Source organism: Ascaphus truei, chromosome 7 (assembly GCF_040206685.1).
Source record: "Ascaphus truei isolate aAscTru1 chromosome 7, aAscTru1.hap1, whole genome shotgun sequence".
Lineage (NCBI taxonomy): Eukaryota > Metazoa > Chordata > Amphibia > Anura > Ascaphidae > Ascaphus > Ascaphus truei.
In genome coordinates, this window is record NC_134489.1 from 35,652,549 (window position 1) to 35,668,546 (window position 15,998).

Sequence of the window (15,998 nt, forward strand, 5' to 3'; positions counted from 1 at the left end):
CTGGGTTGAGTTTTAAGGTAAGTGGTTAATGTTTTTAGGGTAAAGATTAGAATTAGCACTAGTGGTTAAGGTTAGGGGTTTTAGGGTAAGGTTAGGGCAGGGGTGGCCAACTCCTGTCCACAAGGGTCACCAACAGGTAAGGTTCAGGATATCCCTGCTTTAGCACAGGTGGCTCAATCAGTGGCTTAGTCCAGCGGTGCGCAAACTGGGGGGGGGGGGCAAGATTATTTAGGGGGGGGGTGCAGGCTTCTAAAGCTCCGTGCTGCTGCTTCTGTGTGATGTCTGCCTGCAGCGGGGGCGGGGCCTTCCCTGCACACAGACAGACCCTCCTCCTCCTGTCCCAGTTTTCAGCCGCACATGGGGGACTGGAGCAGGCTTAATACTCCCTCCCACCCCCAGGTGTGTGTGTGTGTGTCATGTGTGGGAGACAAGAGAGACATGGAGAGGTGGGAGACATATTGGACTGCCTTTTTGCACCAGAAAAAAAACATATTACCAGATGCCAGCAAACAATAAAATAAACAGTGATCCAATACTAGTATACTGCCCAAGCGATTTGTGAACTTGGCTGCAGGAGATTGTAGATGCGTGGCGGACGCGTCACAAAGCTGGTTCGCCCTCATTGGCTGCATTTTGATTACAACAGGCAGGGGGGGCAGAGAAATTTCATGGATGAAAAGGGGGGCTCGGCATAAAAATGTGCTCACCCCTGGCTTAGTCAATGACTGATTGAGCCACCTGGACTGAAGCAGGGATATACTTAAAACCTGACTTGTTGGTAACCCTTGAGGACTGGAGTTGGCCACTCCTGCTTTAGGGGATCCACAGGAGAGTTCTTCATATTACAGTGTTGTAGAAAACCTTGTGGGTCTCTTCTTGTAGTGGACTCAAGAGGCCTGGGAGGTTTTGGTACAGTACACTGCTGCAGGACCCATAAGGACTATAGAACATTAATGTATTACTTAGCCATCTGTAAATTCAATCAGGTGCTTGATATGAAGTCACAGTAGCAGCCTCGTTCCCTCCTGTATAACACCTGCCATGCAGCCTGATACCGCAGTTCACTAGCGAACACATCTCTGTATAACGCTCATTTTACAGAAGTGTTTGGTATGATCAAAAGTGTCCAGCAGCCTTACCTGGGTGGCAGAGTATCTTCGAAGTGGGAGTCACAATGATAGCACCCAGTGCCATCTGTGCATTACTTAGGTCCAGCCGAAGAGAACAGATGAAAAGCGGAACTCCAGCGGGATTTGGCAAACAAATGAGTGGATTTTATTCCTGAGGATCGACGTTTCGGTCGCTGCGCAGACTGAAATGTCGATCCTGTCCTCTTCAGCTCCACGCAAGTGGACTTTTTCGTGTGCCCGTGGCCGTTAATGCAACTTTGTGAGTGGACCTAATTCCTCTTCTCTTACCTAGGCCGAGTCACTAAAGTCCCTTTCTTTCGTTGCAATGTGTTGCAGACGTGTGTATTACAGGTATTTTTAATTAGATTGTAATATCTTTAAATCAAAGATTATGCTGGAATGATTCCTGCGCTCCTACCAATTAGGCTAAAATAAAAGTGATCTCATGAATAAGGGTTATTTTGTTAAACCCTTTGGCCAAAGCGTTATAAGCCTGCAGCCACGTCGAGGCATAACCTACACTGAATATATGTAATTATTGTCCCATGGACTAGTGAAAAATGTGAGAAAGCCCCGAAGGGGTTAAATAAAGCATATGCTATTGTTCTACTACCTACTGTGGCTGCTCTCAATAAAAATACACATATTATAATTAATATGATTAATTAGCATTTTCTCTTCCATAACCATTTTCCTGCTGAAGGAGCATTAACTCTCTTACCTGTGGATGCATTTGTTCTAACCAAAGGTAACACCAAGGGAATAATGCAAAGTAAGCAAAGAAAATGTAGGCGCAGAGAAATAAATGGTCCATATATAGGTACCTAGGAAGGGTACAAAGCAAAGACGCCTCCAATCACACGTCCGAAAGTCGTGCCAATGTATAAAGTCATAGCTACAAATATGTTTGTTGTATGTAATACAGATGTCGCGTGAGACACTGCTCCCCCATAGAACCCAACACACAAAATCGGACATTTGGCCGCGGTCGTGTCGCCGCGATCAAGTCTCTGCTGGCACACGGCCACAGAGGAACCCTCTGCTGCAGTCGCTGGGCACTCAGCCGCCGGCCACTTAGCCAAGGTAAGTTCATTTAAGGGTTCATTTAGCGGTCAGGAGGGGGTTAATGAAAGGGGTGTTAGGGTAGGGGGTTAAGGTTTTTAGGCTGGGGGATAAGTGTAGGGTTTTTTTTAGGGTAGGGGATAAGGGTAAGGGGATTTAGGGTAAGGGGTTAAGGTTTTTAGGGTAGGGGATAAGGGTAAGGGGTTTTAGGGTAGGGGGTAGCATTAATATCAGGGGTTAAGATTAGGGTGTTTTAGGGTAAGGGGTAATGTTAGAGACTTACCTTGGTGGCTCCCAGCGGCGAGGTGAATAGCGGCTAAAAGCCTGCGGAGATGTAGTCGCGTCATAACGGCCGCGACTAAATGTCCTAGACCACCCAACACATCCCACTCTAACAGAGGATATCACAGAGTTTCCATGGGATACAATGGCAGCAGAGAGGACCACGAGCCCGGCTGCTACATCTGCATCATCCTGGATAACGGCGCTGTATCCTGGATAACGGCGCTGTATCCTGGATAACGGCGCTGTATCCTGGATAACGGCGCTGTATCCTGGATAACGGTGCTGTATCCTGGATAACGGCGCTGTATCCTGGATAACGGCGCTGTATCCTGGATAACGGCGCTGTATCCTGGATAAACGGCGCTGTATCCTGGATAACGGCGCTGTTAGATTAGTTCATGGTCGTGTCTTCGGTTCTGTTATTCTGCACCTCTGAGTGACCCAGCGCCGCTTCAATAAGATCGGGTCCCTGCTACCTAAACCTCTCGAATCTGCCCTTAGAAAGCACCCGCCCTGTTATTATTATTATCATCGGTTATTTGTACAGCGCCAACATGTTCCGCAGCGCGGTTACAACCACTCACACTTCTAGTAACACAGTACGTGAACATAACGCGCAACACTTACTTTTTTTTCGGGGCTTCGTAGTTCAAGCCTCCTAACGTCCCGGCCAGGCCAGAGCTGTGACGCTCTCACAATAAGATATTAAGGATGTGTGTGATGTGTGCAAGGTGGGAGCGTTTCCTGCCCGTGTTCAGGGGGGGAGCAGGATTCCTGGTGGGGTGTGAAGAACCCTTCCCTGTGCTGGTCCAGGGGCAGAAGGGCTGCAGAATGTTGGAGGAGAGGGGTTGGTGGGGAGCAGCGATGTTTTAGCCTGAGAGCAGACTCTGTGCTGTGTATTATCTGCAGCAGGGAGGAAGGCTGCAGGAAAAGAGCTGGAACATACTGTAGAAGTTACAGGAAGTTTTGACAAGGAAACTCCACAGAGGATGCTCGGGAGAAAGAAAAAAAAAAGAGCAGTGTTTTTGGCAGGAATGATATGTGTTTTAAGCAGTGATTGGGGAGAAACTAATGGGACCAAGGGATGGGAGGGGAAGAGTAGGAATGAGAAATTTGGGGTGGGGTGAGTTTAACCCATGTGCTGCCAGCAATGCAATGAACAGCAGTATACAGAATTTGTGAGGGAGATTAAGATTGTGGTGTACATACAGTATTTACAGTTCTACTCATTGTTGTCTTTGTAAAACACATTTTTTTTGTTGATGAGGCTTTCTGATGATACTCAACACACACACACACATACACATATATATATATCATCACATTTTAAATTATGGTGGGTGAAAAAGGCAACAAGAAACCTCCACCGTATTGCATATAGCAAATAAAAAGATCACTTGTGAGCACATTTACATGTCTTAGACAGGTCTGCAACCCTGCCCTTCACCTAACAGCGAGCATTAGCTTATATGGGTTCCATGTAAAAATGGATTTCAGGCAAAAGGTGACACGGTGTGCTCATTTGCATGTCATTTCCCAGAATCCCTTGCTGCAGTGGAAGCACTGTATGCTACTGACATGTAAATGTGCTCACAAGTGATCTTTTCATCCGTACTTAGCGATTTACAAGAGAGATTACAGTACAGGGAATTCATTATAATACAATAAGTGCAATAAACAAAATCGGACAATAGGAGAGGAAATCCCTGCCCCAGAGAGCTTACAATCTAAGTGAAGTTATTAAATGTTTATTTGCTGGCTTTATAATCGGAACTGAAAAAAAGACAGAAGTTTGTGTTTTTTGAATTGTCTGTGTTTTCCCTAAAACACATCTGGAAGCGGAATTCTTTTATACAGTACACGCTGTAGTATCAAGGTGACACAATGTAACACAACGTTCCAAGTGTAGCAAAGAAATCCTATTAAATCCTATTGATTTAACTGGTATTGCTACATGTGGTGCAGATTGCTTGGCCTAGAACTGCCCCACTGTTGCCCCGATAAATGCCCCCTTTTTATCCTGCATCAATGCTACAGTACTTTGCAGCAATTTTGTTTTGCGTGCACCAAAGTATCAGTGAGTGTTTCTAGGTAGAAGTTACATTGTAACAAGATGCGTCAAATTCTGTGTCTAATATTGCGTCTGTGCAATATTCCCCGCTTCATTCCGCGTCCCAAAATCCGCCAAGTTAAAGGTAACGTAACTCTGTTTTTTTACCAATCTGCGCCAGTTGTAGGATACTGTGTCTTACTTTTGATGCAACTGGGCTCTTAAAGCTGCAGTTCATGCAATATCCTGCATGTGTTTTTTTTTTAAGAAAAAATACTTTTAGCATTTTCTGTTTTAAAAACAACAACTTTGAAAGACCAATTTTCTTGTATTCTATTTTAACAAGCATGCTTGTTCCTATAGCAACGATTTACATTCCCCATATTTAAAGATGTCGCCAAACTTCGCCGATCAATAGACGGAGAACGAATTAACCGGAAGCTATGCAGTTTTTTTTAGGTAAGTAGAGATTGCCCAGATAAAACTATTGAAGTTAAAAAAAACCTAAAAAAAAAAAAACCGGGAGCCTGAACTGCAGCTTTAAAATGGAGCAGTGCATCTAAACCCACTATTCTCTGTGTTCCAGTTAATCCAGTACATAGCACGTTGAGTGTAATCAGATGTGTGCTATAAGAACAGTAAAGAGTTAGGCCTGGGACATAGTAGGTTCAGCCTCGCTGAGCCGGGCTGAGCCGTGCTGAGCAGATGCACTAACCCCCTGCATCTGTCATCAGCGCAACTTTAGCAGCCGCTTCCGCATGCGTGCTGATGCGTGCAGAGGCTGAGAAATTTTGAGCAGACAGGCAAATTTGAAATTTGCCGCTCGGGGAAGCGGAGGAGCGGTCACGTGACCGCTCACATCCAATGGGAGCTAGGGACTAGCCCCGCTTCCTGCTCCGCCTCCTGACACGCCTCCGCTCCGCCTCTGCTCCGCCCTGCCCCCAGAGCGCGCTCACTGCCTCGACAGAAGAAAGCACCATTTTGAGCAGTTGAGACCCGAGGCACCATGCCCGAGGCCTAACAGTGTATCAGACAGAAGTGAAACAATACTGTTAGAGCGTAGTACTGCGCTCATTGCCACTAGAGACGGAAGAATCTTTCACCGACACGCGGATTTGCTGCAAACTGTGTCGTCTATAAGGAGCAATCCAAGAAATACTACAGGTCTGATTTATTTATCTTTTAAAAACACACGTAGGATATTTCATACGTGTGTTTTTAAAAGATAAATAAATCAGACCTGTAGTATTAGATAATATGTACTGCATTTAAAACAAAATGATTCAACTTGCTGCTATTAGAAAATTATTTTTCATATACTGAGCATCCTTTCATTTCTATAGCATGTTTAGCACACTTCCCCAGCAGTGAGAAGTTTCCTGTTTGTGAGGATTTGTTGCCAATATTCCCAGCAGTTTGAGCTGCAAACTGTAACAATAGATAATGTTACCTTAGTAATTGTCACATTGCAGCTGCTGAGTTACACTGACTGAAGGATTGATTGAAACTGGAAGGCGGCCATTTAGTGAACCCTGGGAAGCAGGATCTTTGCTGATCGATCATTGGAGAACGAATCGATTGGCAGCTTAGGTAATTAGTTTTCAATAAAGTTAATCAAAGGCTGCGTATATTAAAACTAAAAAACGGCCACGGACCAATACCACGGGCAATACCCACAGCTGCCACCGCATATTCGATTCCCTCTGTCTCTGCCTCTCTATCTCCATTTCTCACTCTCTCACCATCTCTCCCTCTCTGTCTCTCCCTCTTTCCCCCTATCTTCCTCTCTATCTCTCCCCTTATCCCTCTCTCTCCCCCCCCCTATCTCTCTCTCTCTCTTTCCATCTCCCTCTCTCTCCCTCTCTACCACCAAAGCCATATTTCAATGTCTGGAATTTGCGGGCAGATATTCACGGGCAGATATTACGCCATTCACGCCGAAGGAAACCGACATCGGTTTTAGGAGCATTCACCCACATTTACTGTCCACACTGCCTGCAAATATCCGCTGCCAATCGAATTCTGTTAGAAAACCTGCGACAAATTTACAGCTCAAATTTGAACCCAGTCGCCCGCCAGTAAGTGGCCAGAGGGCCGTGCCAATCCTCCCGTCATTTCTAAGTGACTGTTTTTCAAGGATCGGTTCTGCTTACTAGTAAATACATATTTGGACTCATTATTATTTTACATAACTGCACTTCCCCTTTTACGTTCGGATCACATACCCCGATACCCCACTGACAGTATAGGGGTTAAAGATTTGCCAGTGGAAGTCTGCGGCAGAGAGGGGACGGGGAGAGAGAGGAGGCAAGAGAGCGCGGGGCGTGGCTGTGTGTGATCTATGTATGCGTGTGTGTGTGTGTGATCTATGTATGTGTGTGTGTGTGTGTGTGTGTGTGTGTGTGTGTGTGTGTGTGATCTATGTATGTGTATATGTGTGTGTGATCTATGTATGTGTGTATGTGCATGTTGTGCGTGTGCACAGTGTGTAAGTGTGTGTGTCTGTATGTATATGTATGTATGAATATACAAACAAACAACCGCACATACTAGGCGCCTTGCCGCCCAAGCCAGCCCTGTCTGAACATCAAATGAAAGACCCCGCCTTTCAGATGGGGTTGCTTTCCTCATCTTGCTTTTTGGGTTTCATCTGAAGTTCAGGCACGAAGCCTCCTCCAGCCTCGTCTCCCTTTTGATTTTTGCGTTTCATTCCAAGTTCTTTATCTAGCTTGTCAGGTTTCCACTGATGCCCATCAGCGTAGCAGTAGTGTCACAGCACACCAGGCAACGTGGCTGCAGGAACAGGCAGTAGTGTCACAGCCCACCAAGCAACGTGGCTGCCGGAACAGGTTGCAGTGTCACAGCCCACCAAGCAACGTGGCTGCAGGAACAGGTAGCAGTGTCACAGCCCACCAAGCAACGTGGCTACAGGAACAGGCTGTCGACATCTATTCCAACACTGTATTAATGGTGCATGTGCCTACGTCCGTCCTACTGAGATAAATGAGAAAAACAGATTTATATCATAAGCAAGAGCTGAGAAGAGCTTATATTCTCTTTGGTTATAAACAATCACAGCAAGTAATACTCGGGGGCTCTGAATATGAAAATGACATTTCAATGGAAGTGTTGCCTTCCATGATTGAGACTCCATTGATGTCTGAGAGCACCGATGGGTGAGGCCGGGTTTCAATAAGTGAGACTCACTGAAAATTAGTGAGACCTAAAGAGCAGTCTTAACAAATCAACAAGGCTTTGGAAAAATTTACTTCTGGGCCAAAAGGCTGGCAAAATAGCTACTATTTATGGCCAAGCTTAGAGGGGGGGGGGGGATTATATTGGTAAGAGATAATGGTATTAAATAGATTAGTACCTATTCTGCTGATATGTGTCCACCCTTCTTCTGTGGCTCCTGCGGCTGATCTGCTCTGTGCCGCGCGCCTTTTCTTCATGGTACCAGTCTTGAAGCAGGAGCACTTGACTTCTGACTGAAGAGTAGTAATAGCCAGGTTATGTACTCATTGGCAAGGCATGGCACAAAGGGCGCGGCACAAAGGGCGCGGCATGCCCCATGGCACGATTTCTGCCTTTTTCTTTTTGATTTTGGGGTTTCATTCCAAGTTCTGTACCTAGCTTTTCAGGTTTCCACTGATGCCCATCGGTGTAGCAGCAGCGTCACAGCACACCAAGCAATGTGGCAGCAGCGTCACCGCACACCAAGCAGCGTGGCAGCAGCGTCACCGCACACCAAGCAGCGTGGCAGCAGCGTCACCGCACACCAAGCAGCGTGGCAGCAGCGTCACCGCACACCAAGCAGCGTGGCAGCAGCGTCACCGCACACCAAGCAGCGTGGCAGCAGCGTCACCGCACACCAAGCAGCGTGGCAGCAGCGTCACCGCACACCAAGCAGCGTGGCAGCAGCGTCCCCGCACACCAAGCAGCGTGGCAGCAGCGTCCCCGCACACCAAGCAGCGTGGCAGCAGCGTCCCCGCACACCAAGCAGCGTGGCAGCAGCGTCCCCGCACACCAAGCAGCGTGGCAGCAGCGTCCCCGCACACCAAGCAGCGTGGCAGCAGCGTCACCGCACACCAAGCAGCGTGGCAGCAGCGTCACCGCACACCAAGCAGCGTGGCAGCAGCGTCACCGCACACCAAGCAGCGTGGCAGCAGCGTCACCGCACACCAAGCAGCGTGGCAGCAGCGTCACCGCACACCAAGCAGCGTGGCAGCAGCGTCACCGCACACCAAGCAGCGTGGCAGCAGCGTCACCGCACACCAAGCAGCGTGGCAGCAGCGTCACCGCACACCAAGCAGCGTGGCAGCAGCGTCACCGCACACCAAGCAGCGTGGCAGCAGCGTCACCGCACACCAAGCAGCGTGGCAGCAGCGTCACCGCACACCAAGCAGCGTGGCAGCAGCGTCACCGCACACCAAGCAGCGTGGCAGCAGCGTCACCGCACACCAAGCAGCGTGGCAGCAGCGTCCCCGCACACCAAGCAGCGTGGCAGCAGCGTCCCCGCACACCAAGCAGCGTGGCAGCAGCGTCCCCGCACACCAAGCAGCGTGGCAGCAGCGTCCCCGCACACCAAGCAGCGTGGCAGCAGCGTCCCCGCACACCAAGCAGCGTGGCAGCAGCGTCCCCGCACACCAAGCAGCGTGGCAGCAGCGTCCCCGCACACCAAGCAGCGTGGCAGCAGCGTCCCCGCACACCAAGCAGCGTGGCAGCAGCGTCACCGCACACCAAGCAGCGTGGCAGCAGCGTCACCGCACACCAAGCAGCGTGGCAGCAGCGTCACCGCACACCAAGCAGCGTGGCAGCAGCGTCACCGCACACCAAGCAGCGTGGCAGCAGCGTCACCGCACACCAAGCAGCGTGGCAGCAGCGTCACCGCACACCAAGCAGCGTGGCAGCAGCGTCACCGCACACCAAGCAGCGTGGCAGCAGCGTCACCGCACACCAAGCAGCGTGGCAGCAGCGTCACCGCACACCAAGCAGCGTGGCAGCAGCGTCACCGCACACCAAGCAGCGTGGCAGCAGCGTCACCGCACACCAAGCAGCGTGGCAGCAGCGTCACCGCACACCAAGCAGCGTGGCAGCAGCGTCACCGCACACCAAGCAGCGTGGCAGCAGCGTCACCGCACACCAAGCAGCGTGGCAGCAGCGTCACCGCACACCAAGCAGCGTGGCAGCAGCGTCACCGCACACCAAGCAGCGTGGCAGCAGCGTCACCGCACACCAAGCAGCGTGGCAGCAGCGTCACAGCACACCAAGCAGCGTGGCAGCAGCGTCACAGCACACCAAGCAGCGTGGCAGCAGCGTCACCGCACACCAAGCAGCGTGGCAGCAGCGTCACAGCACACCAAGCAGCGTGGCAGCAGCGTCACCGCACACCAAGCAGCGTGGCTGCAGCGTCACCGCACACCAAGCAGCGTGGCAGCAGCGTGGCAGCAGCGTCACAGCACACCAAGCAGCGTGGCAGCAGCGTCACCGCACACCAAGCAGCGTGGCTGCAGCGTCACCGCACACCAAGCAGCGTGGCAGCAGCGTCACCGCACACCAAGCAGCGTGGCAGCAGCGTCACCGCACACCAAGCAGCGTGGCAGCAGCGTCACAGCACACCAAGCAGCGTGGCAGCAGCGTCACAGCACACCAAGCAGCGTGGCAGCAGCGTCACCGCACACCAAGCAGCGTGGCAGCAGCGTCACAGCACACCAAGCAGCGTGGCAGCAGCGTCACCGCACACCAAGCAGCGTGGCAGCAGCGTCACCGCACACCAAGCAGCGTGGCAGCAGCGTCACCGCACACCAAGCAGCGTGGCAGCAGCGTCACCGCACACCAAGCAGCGTGGCAGCAGCGTCACCGCACACCAAGCAGCGTGGCAGCAGCGTCACCGCACACCAAGCAGCGTGGCAGCAGCGTCACAGCACACCAAGCAGCGTGGCAGCAGCGTCACCGCACACCAAGCAGCGTGGCAGCAGCGTCACCGCACACCAAGCAGCGTGGCAGCAGCGTCACCGCACACCAAGCAGCGTGGCAGCAGCGTCACCGCACACCAAGCAGCGTGGCAGCAGCGTCACCGCACACCAAGCAGCGTGGCAGCAGCGTCACAGCACACCAAGCAGCGTGGCTGCAGCGTCACAGCACACCAAGCAGCGTGGCTGCAGCGTCACAGCACACCAAGCAGCGTGGCTGCAGCGTCACCGCACACCAAGCAGCGTGGCAGCAGCGTCACCGCACACCAAGCAGCGTGGCTGCAGCGTCACCGCACACCAAGCAGCGTGGCAGCAGCGTCACCGCACACCAAGCAGCGTGGCAGCAGCGTCACCGCACACCAAGCAGCGTGGCAGCAGCGTCACCGCACACCAAGCAGCGTGGCAGCAGCGTCACCGCACACCAAGCAGCGTGGCAGCAGCGTCACCGCACACCAAGCAGCGTGGCAGCAGCGTCACCGCACACCAAGCAGCGTGGCTGCAGCGTCACAGCACACCAAGCAGCGTGGCAGCAGCGTCACAGCACACCAAGCAGCGTGGCAGCAGCGTCACAGCACACCAAGCAGCGTGGCAGCAGCGTCCCCGCACACCAAGCAGCGTGGCAGCAGCGTCACAGCACACCAAGCAGCGTGGCAGCAGCGTCACAGCACACCAAGCAGCGTGGCAGCAGCGTCACAGCACACCAAGCAGCGTGGCAGCAGCGTCACAGCACACCAAGCAGCGTGGCAGCAGCGTCACAGCACACCAAGCAGCGTGGCAGCAGCGTCACAGCACACCAAGCAGCGTGGCAGCAGCGTCACCGCACACCAAGCAGCGTGGCAGCAGCGTCACAGCACACCAAGCAGCGTGGCAGCAGCGTCACCGCACACCAAGCAGCGTGGCAGCAGCGTCACAGCACACCAAGCAGCGTGGCAGCAGCGTCACCGCACACCAAGCAGCGTGGCAGCAGCGTCACCGCACACCAAGCAGCGTGGCAGCAGCGTCACAGCACACCAAGCAGCGTGGCAGCAGCGTCACAGCACACCAAGCAGCGTGGCAGCAGCGTCACCGCACACCAAGCAGCGTGGCAGCAGCGTCACCGCACACCAAGCAGCGTGGCTGCAGCGTCACAGCACACCAAGCAGCGTGGCAGCAGCGTCACCGCACACCAAGCAGCGTGGCAGCAGCATCACAGCACACCAAGCAGCGTGGCTGCAGGAACAGGCACCAAGCAGCGTGGCAGCAGGAACAGGCTGTGCAGGTCCATTCCAACACCGTATTATTAAGCCAACTACAGAGATAAATGAGAAAAACACTGATTTACTGTATATCATAAGGAAGAGCGGAGCAGAGCTTATTCTCTTTGGTTACAATCATCACAGCAAGTAATAGTTGGGGGTTTTTAACACGGAAATGACATTTCAATGGAAGTGTTGCCTTCAATAATTGAGACTCCATTGATGTCTGAGAGCACGGTGAGTGAAGGCCGTTTTTCAAAAAGTGAGACTCCCTGAGACCCAAAGAGGAGTTTTGAAACAAATAAACAAGGCTTTGGAAAAATGGCTGCAAAATAGCTACTATTTATGCCCACGCTTACAGGGGGATTATGTTGGTTTTGGTAAGAGATAAGATATTAAATAGATTGGTACCTATTCTGCTGACACGAATCCTTCTTCTATGGCTCCTGCGGCTGATCTGCTTCTGTGCCGCGGGCCTCGCCTCCTGCTACTTTTAGGCCATTTTCTTGATGTTACCAGTCTTGTAGCAGGTGACTTCTGACTTGAGGGCACCAACAGCCAGGTTATATACCATTGGCATTATGACATCAGGTGACCTCATTGCCTACACCCCACTTTGTGATACCTTAATATGGACATGTGGGCGGGGCAAGTAAGTGGCAATTAGGACCTTGGGTGACCTCATGTCCCAAATCCCACTTTGTAGATGCCTTAATATGGACATTTAGGTGTGGTCATTTTTTCGTTTTCTGTAATGTTATTGCAGGGGGGCTCAACTACCGTCCTCAAGACCCCCACCCAACAGGACACATTTTAAGGATATCCCAGCTTCAGCACAGGTGGTGCAGTCGAAAACCTGAATCCCTGATTGAGCCAACTGTGTTGAAGCTGGGATATCCTGTAAACCTGACCTTTTGGGTGGTCTTGAGGACGGTGGAGTTGAGCACCCATGTCTACCCACCCAGATTCTACCCACCCAGATAACAGCAAGCAGAAGAACCAAGAAAGATTTGCTGGCCTGTGTTTAATGTCTGCACACATCTTCTGCTAGATCTACACATTGTTACTACACCACCCAATCGGTTACTGTCCTCTTTCACCGCTGACTACTGTTACGATAATATCATGAGATATATTAATTATTTTAAGCAATATGGTACTGCAGGGGTTAATGTGGTTACAATTTGTCTTAAAAGCATTTCTTTGTATTTTGTTAACATCCTATTAACCCCTTGGCCAGGCCTAGCTAATGACTGATAGAATCTATAGATAAGAACAAACAATGATGTAGCAGCTTCCCATTGGCCTGCGAGACCGCACAATTTGTAGACCATTTTGTTTCTTCTGGAGGGAGATTTAAAACCAGTGATTTCACTGAAAAGTTTTCCCCCCACCCAGACAATGTCTCCTGGTCATCCTGGTCCCACAGCTTCTGTGCTAGCGCACCCCCCACCCGGACAATGTCACATAATCCATCCCGCTCTCGCAGCTTCTGCACTAGGAAACATCTGCTTGGTTTTCTTCCCTGGTCATCCTTATAATCATTCTTAAGGCTGGTGAGTTGAAACCTACCAAACGTGAGTTCAATTCCAACCTGGTGATTATAACAAACTATCGGGTTACAAATCTTCCTCTCCTACTCCCCCTTATTTACCACGTTATTGTGCCAGATAAGAACAGGGTAATATCAACTGCTGTTTTACTTTAATATACAAACTGAAAGTTATTAGACGGGACAGTCCTGTTTTTTTGCCCAAACACGTGTGGTCATGCCATGTAAACGCTGACATTATATATAGCCCAGGAGGGGCCAACTCCAGTTCTCCAGGGTAACTAACAGGTCAGGTTTTCAGGATATCCCTGCTTGGTGTTGAAGAAGAGAGAGCCTGAAAACCTGACCTGTTGGTGTCTTTTGAGGACTGATGTTGGCCACCCTGTTCTAGCCCATTTATCTTGCCTACAAAGTCATAAAAGGTGTTAGGGGAGTGGCAACAGTTCCATAATCATAATAATAGAAAGAAAATGGTGTCTTCGGCGCAAACTGATCTGAGCGAAAATGTAGGCGGGGATTATGGTCCCTGCGCGGCCGCGTGAGAACGAGCGCGCCACCGCGCGCACTCCTGAAGCCCAAGCGATTTGTGAACTTGGCTGCAGGAGATCGTAGACGCGTGGCGGGGGTGTGGCGGACGCGTCACGAAGCTGGTTCACCCTCATTGGCTGAATCAGCCCACGTGCGCTGACGTCACACGGCAGTCGCCTGAAAATACAACATTTGCTGTATTTTCAAAACACTACCACGTCAGCGCCACTCTCCGCCTGTAGCCGCAAAGGCACGGGGGTAGCTCCCATATGAAAATGCAGCAGAGTGCTTGCCCGGTGCGCGCACGCAAACATGTGCACACAGCGACGCCGGCACCATAACCACCGCCTTAGTGTGTTATATGGTAATGGATGATACCAGCACTGTTAACAAATGTCATAAAGTCCTCCGTCGGACTGGAAGATCTTAGGTTGAACCTCCATGGATGATGCAAAGAATAATGGCGCGTTAACGTTTTACTCCAACAACAAACAACACAAAGGGGAATTTGCAAAACTCACACAATCCCCAAAGGTAGCGTGCAGGGAGTGATTTGGGGGGCACCTTACCTAAATTTAAATTAACAGTTCTATAATCTCCTTCAGAGGCAGAAAAAGTAATAATCACTTTTCTGAGCAGTGTTCAATACTGCGGTTTCCAACCTTTTTGTTGTTGTTGAGGTACCCTATAATTATATTGTGAAAATCTACGGAACCCCAACCCTCTCTAATAACGTATCTGAGATCAGATGCATTGTAAGGAACCCCAACCCTCTCTAATAGTGCGTCTGAGATCAGATGCATTGTAAGGAACCCCAACACTCTCTAATGGTGTGTCTGAGATCAGATGCATTGTAAGGAACCCCAACCCTCTCTAATAGTGTGTCTGAGATCAGATGCATTTTAAGGAACCCCAACCCTCTCTAATAGTGCGTCTGAGATCAGATGCATTGTAAGTAACCCCAATGTTCTCTAATAGGCAGCTGACCATACCATTGTGAGGTCATCAATGACCTCATTAAGCAGTCACAACGTTGCACATTTCCACCTATCGACTTGCAGTAAGAGATGGTTTGAGTTTATTCCACAGCAGTGGCAAGCTTTTTTTCAGCAGTACATTGTAGAGTCCGCTTTAGATAGTATTGCATTGTAACGAACCCCGACCCTCGGAGGGGAGAGAAATACATGCGGGGGGGGGGGGGGGGAGGACTGAGTGTGAGAGTGGGGTTATTGGAGGGGGGGAGATAGGGGGTGAATGAGGAAGAGAGGGAGTGAGAAGGAGGGGAGTGAAATATATGGGAAGACGGGTGGAAATAGAGGGGGCTCAGGAGGTGTGAAATGGGGGGGCTCGCAAGACCGCCAACGCAGGGGGGGGGGGGGGAATACCGGGGAACCCTGGTCGTAACTCTAGTCCTGGGCCCCGGGAAATCTGTCTGCAGCCCTGACAATGGCCTCTAAAGGGTTAATATTTATTTTTGAAAAGGTAAATGCCAGGTATATATTGCATTGAAATATATACAGTACCCGGCGTCTTCATTAGAATATGGCTAACGTGGGGTCAGCGGTCTAATCCTGGCGTTACCTGGCGTAATGTCCGTAATCAAACCCGTTAAGAGCCCTGACTTAACGGAGTTCTGGGCATCTGGGCCTTAGATTGTCAGCTCTTTGGGGCAGGGTTGCCTTCTCTTATACCTGTTGCACTTTATTTACCTGGTATTGTGATGTTGTGCAGCGCTGCGTACATTGTTGGCTCTCTATAAATAAAATAATACACGCACACATGTATAGCCTAGGTGGAATGATGTAATACTGACACCTGGTGGCACATTAGGAGTATTATTAATGAACGTTGTATTTTTTTGTGTGTGATGGGTATTTGATTGCAAGAAATGGGCGCAACTTCCGTCCAAGATGTCGAACCAGCCAAATTACACCCCCAAACATCGGCGCAAAAAAATGGTGACCTTGTCAGAGTTTGCAAGCGTTTCGCGAAGCTTTAAGTTAATGTGCCTTGCAATTTCATTTACTATACTGATTTGCGAGATTATCTCATCGCTAGATTTGCTTAAGGCTGAGTCCCCGCTGGCGCTGAGCGCGCTCATGCTTGGAGAGCGCTCCAAGTATGCACGCCGGGTGTCCTCTGATTTATGCAAGCGTGCGCGAGGGGGGGGGGCGGGGGCGCCAT

The 15,998-nt window shown here is 50.7% G+C and overlaps 1 protein-coding gene and 1 long non-coding RNA gene across 2 annotated transcripts in view; both read right to left on the reverse strand.

Annotated features, from left to right (window-relative positions):
- Window positions 1-3,425, reverse strand: part of PEAR1 (platelet endothelial aggregation receptor 1) — a 74,714-nt gene extending 71,289 nt beyond the window's left edge. Inside the window, 1 exon segment of the mRNA XM_075607663.1 lies at window positions 3,105-3,425. The gene's annotated coding sequence lies outside the window, so the exon portion shown is untranslated.
- Window positions 3,426-7,393: 3,968 nt separating this feature from the next.
- LOC142498515 (uncharacterized) lies at window positions 7,394-12,265 on the reverse strand. The gene is made up of 3 exons (XR_012802447.1): window positions 12,146-12,265; window positions 7,901-8,015; window positions 7,394-7,521 (listed from the first exon to the last, which is right to left on the reverse strand). It is a non-coding gene; the product is annotated as an uncharacterized LOC142498515 (long non-coding RNA).
- Between the last annotated feature and the right edge of the window lie 3,733 nt (window positions 12,266-15,998).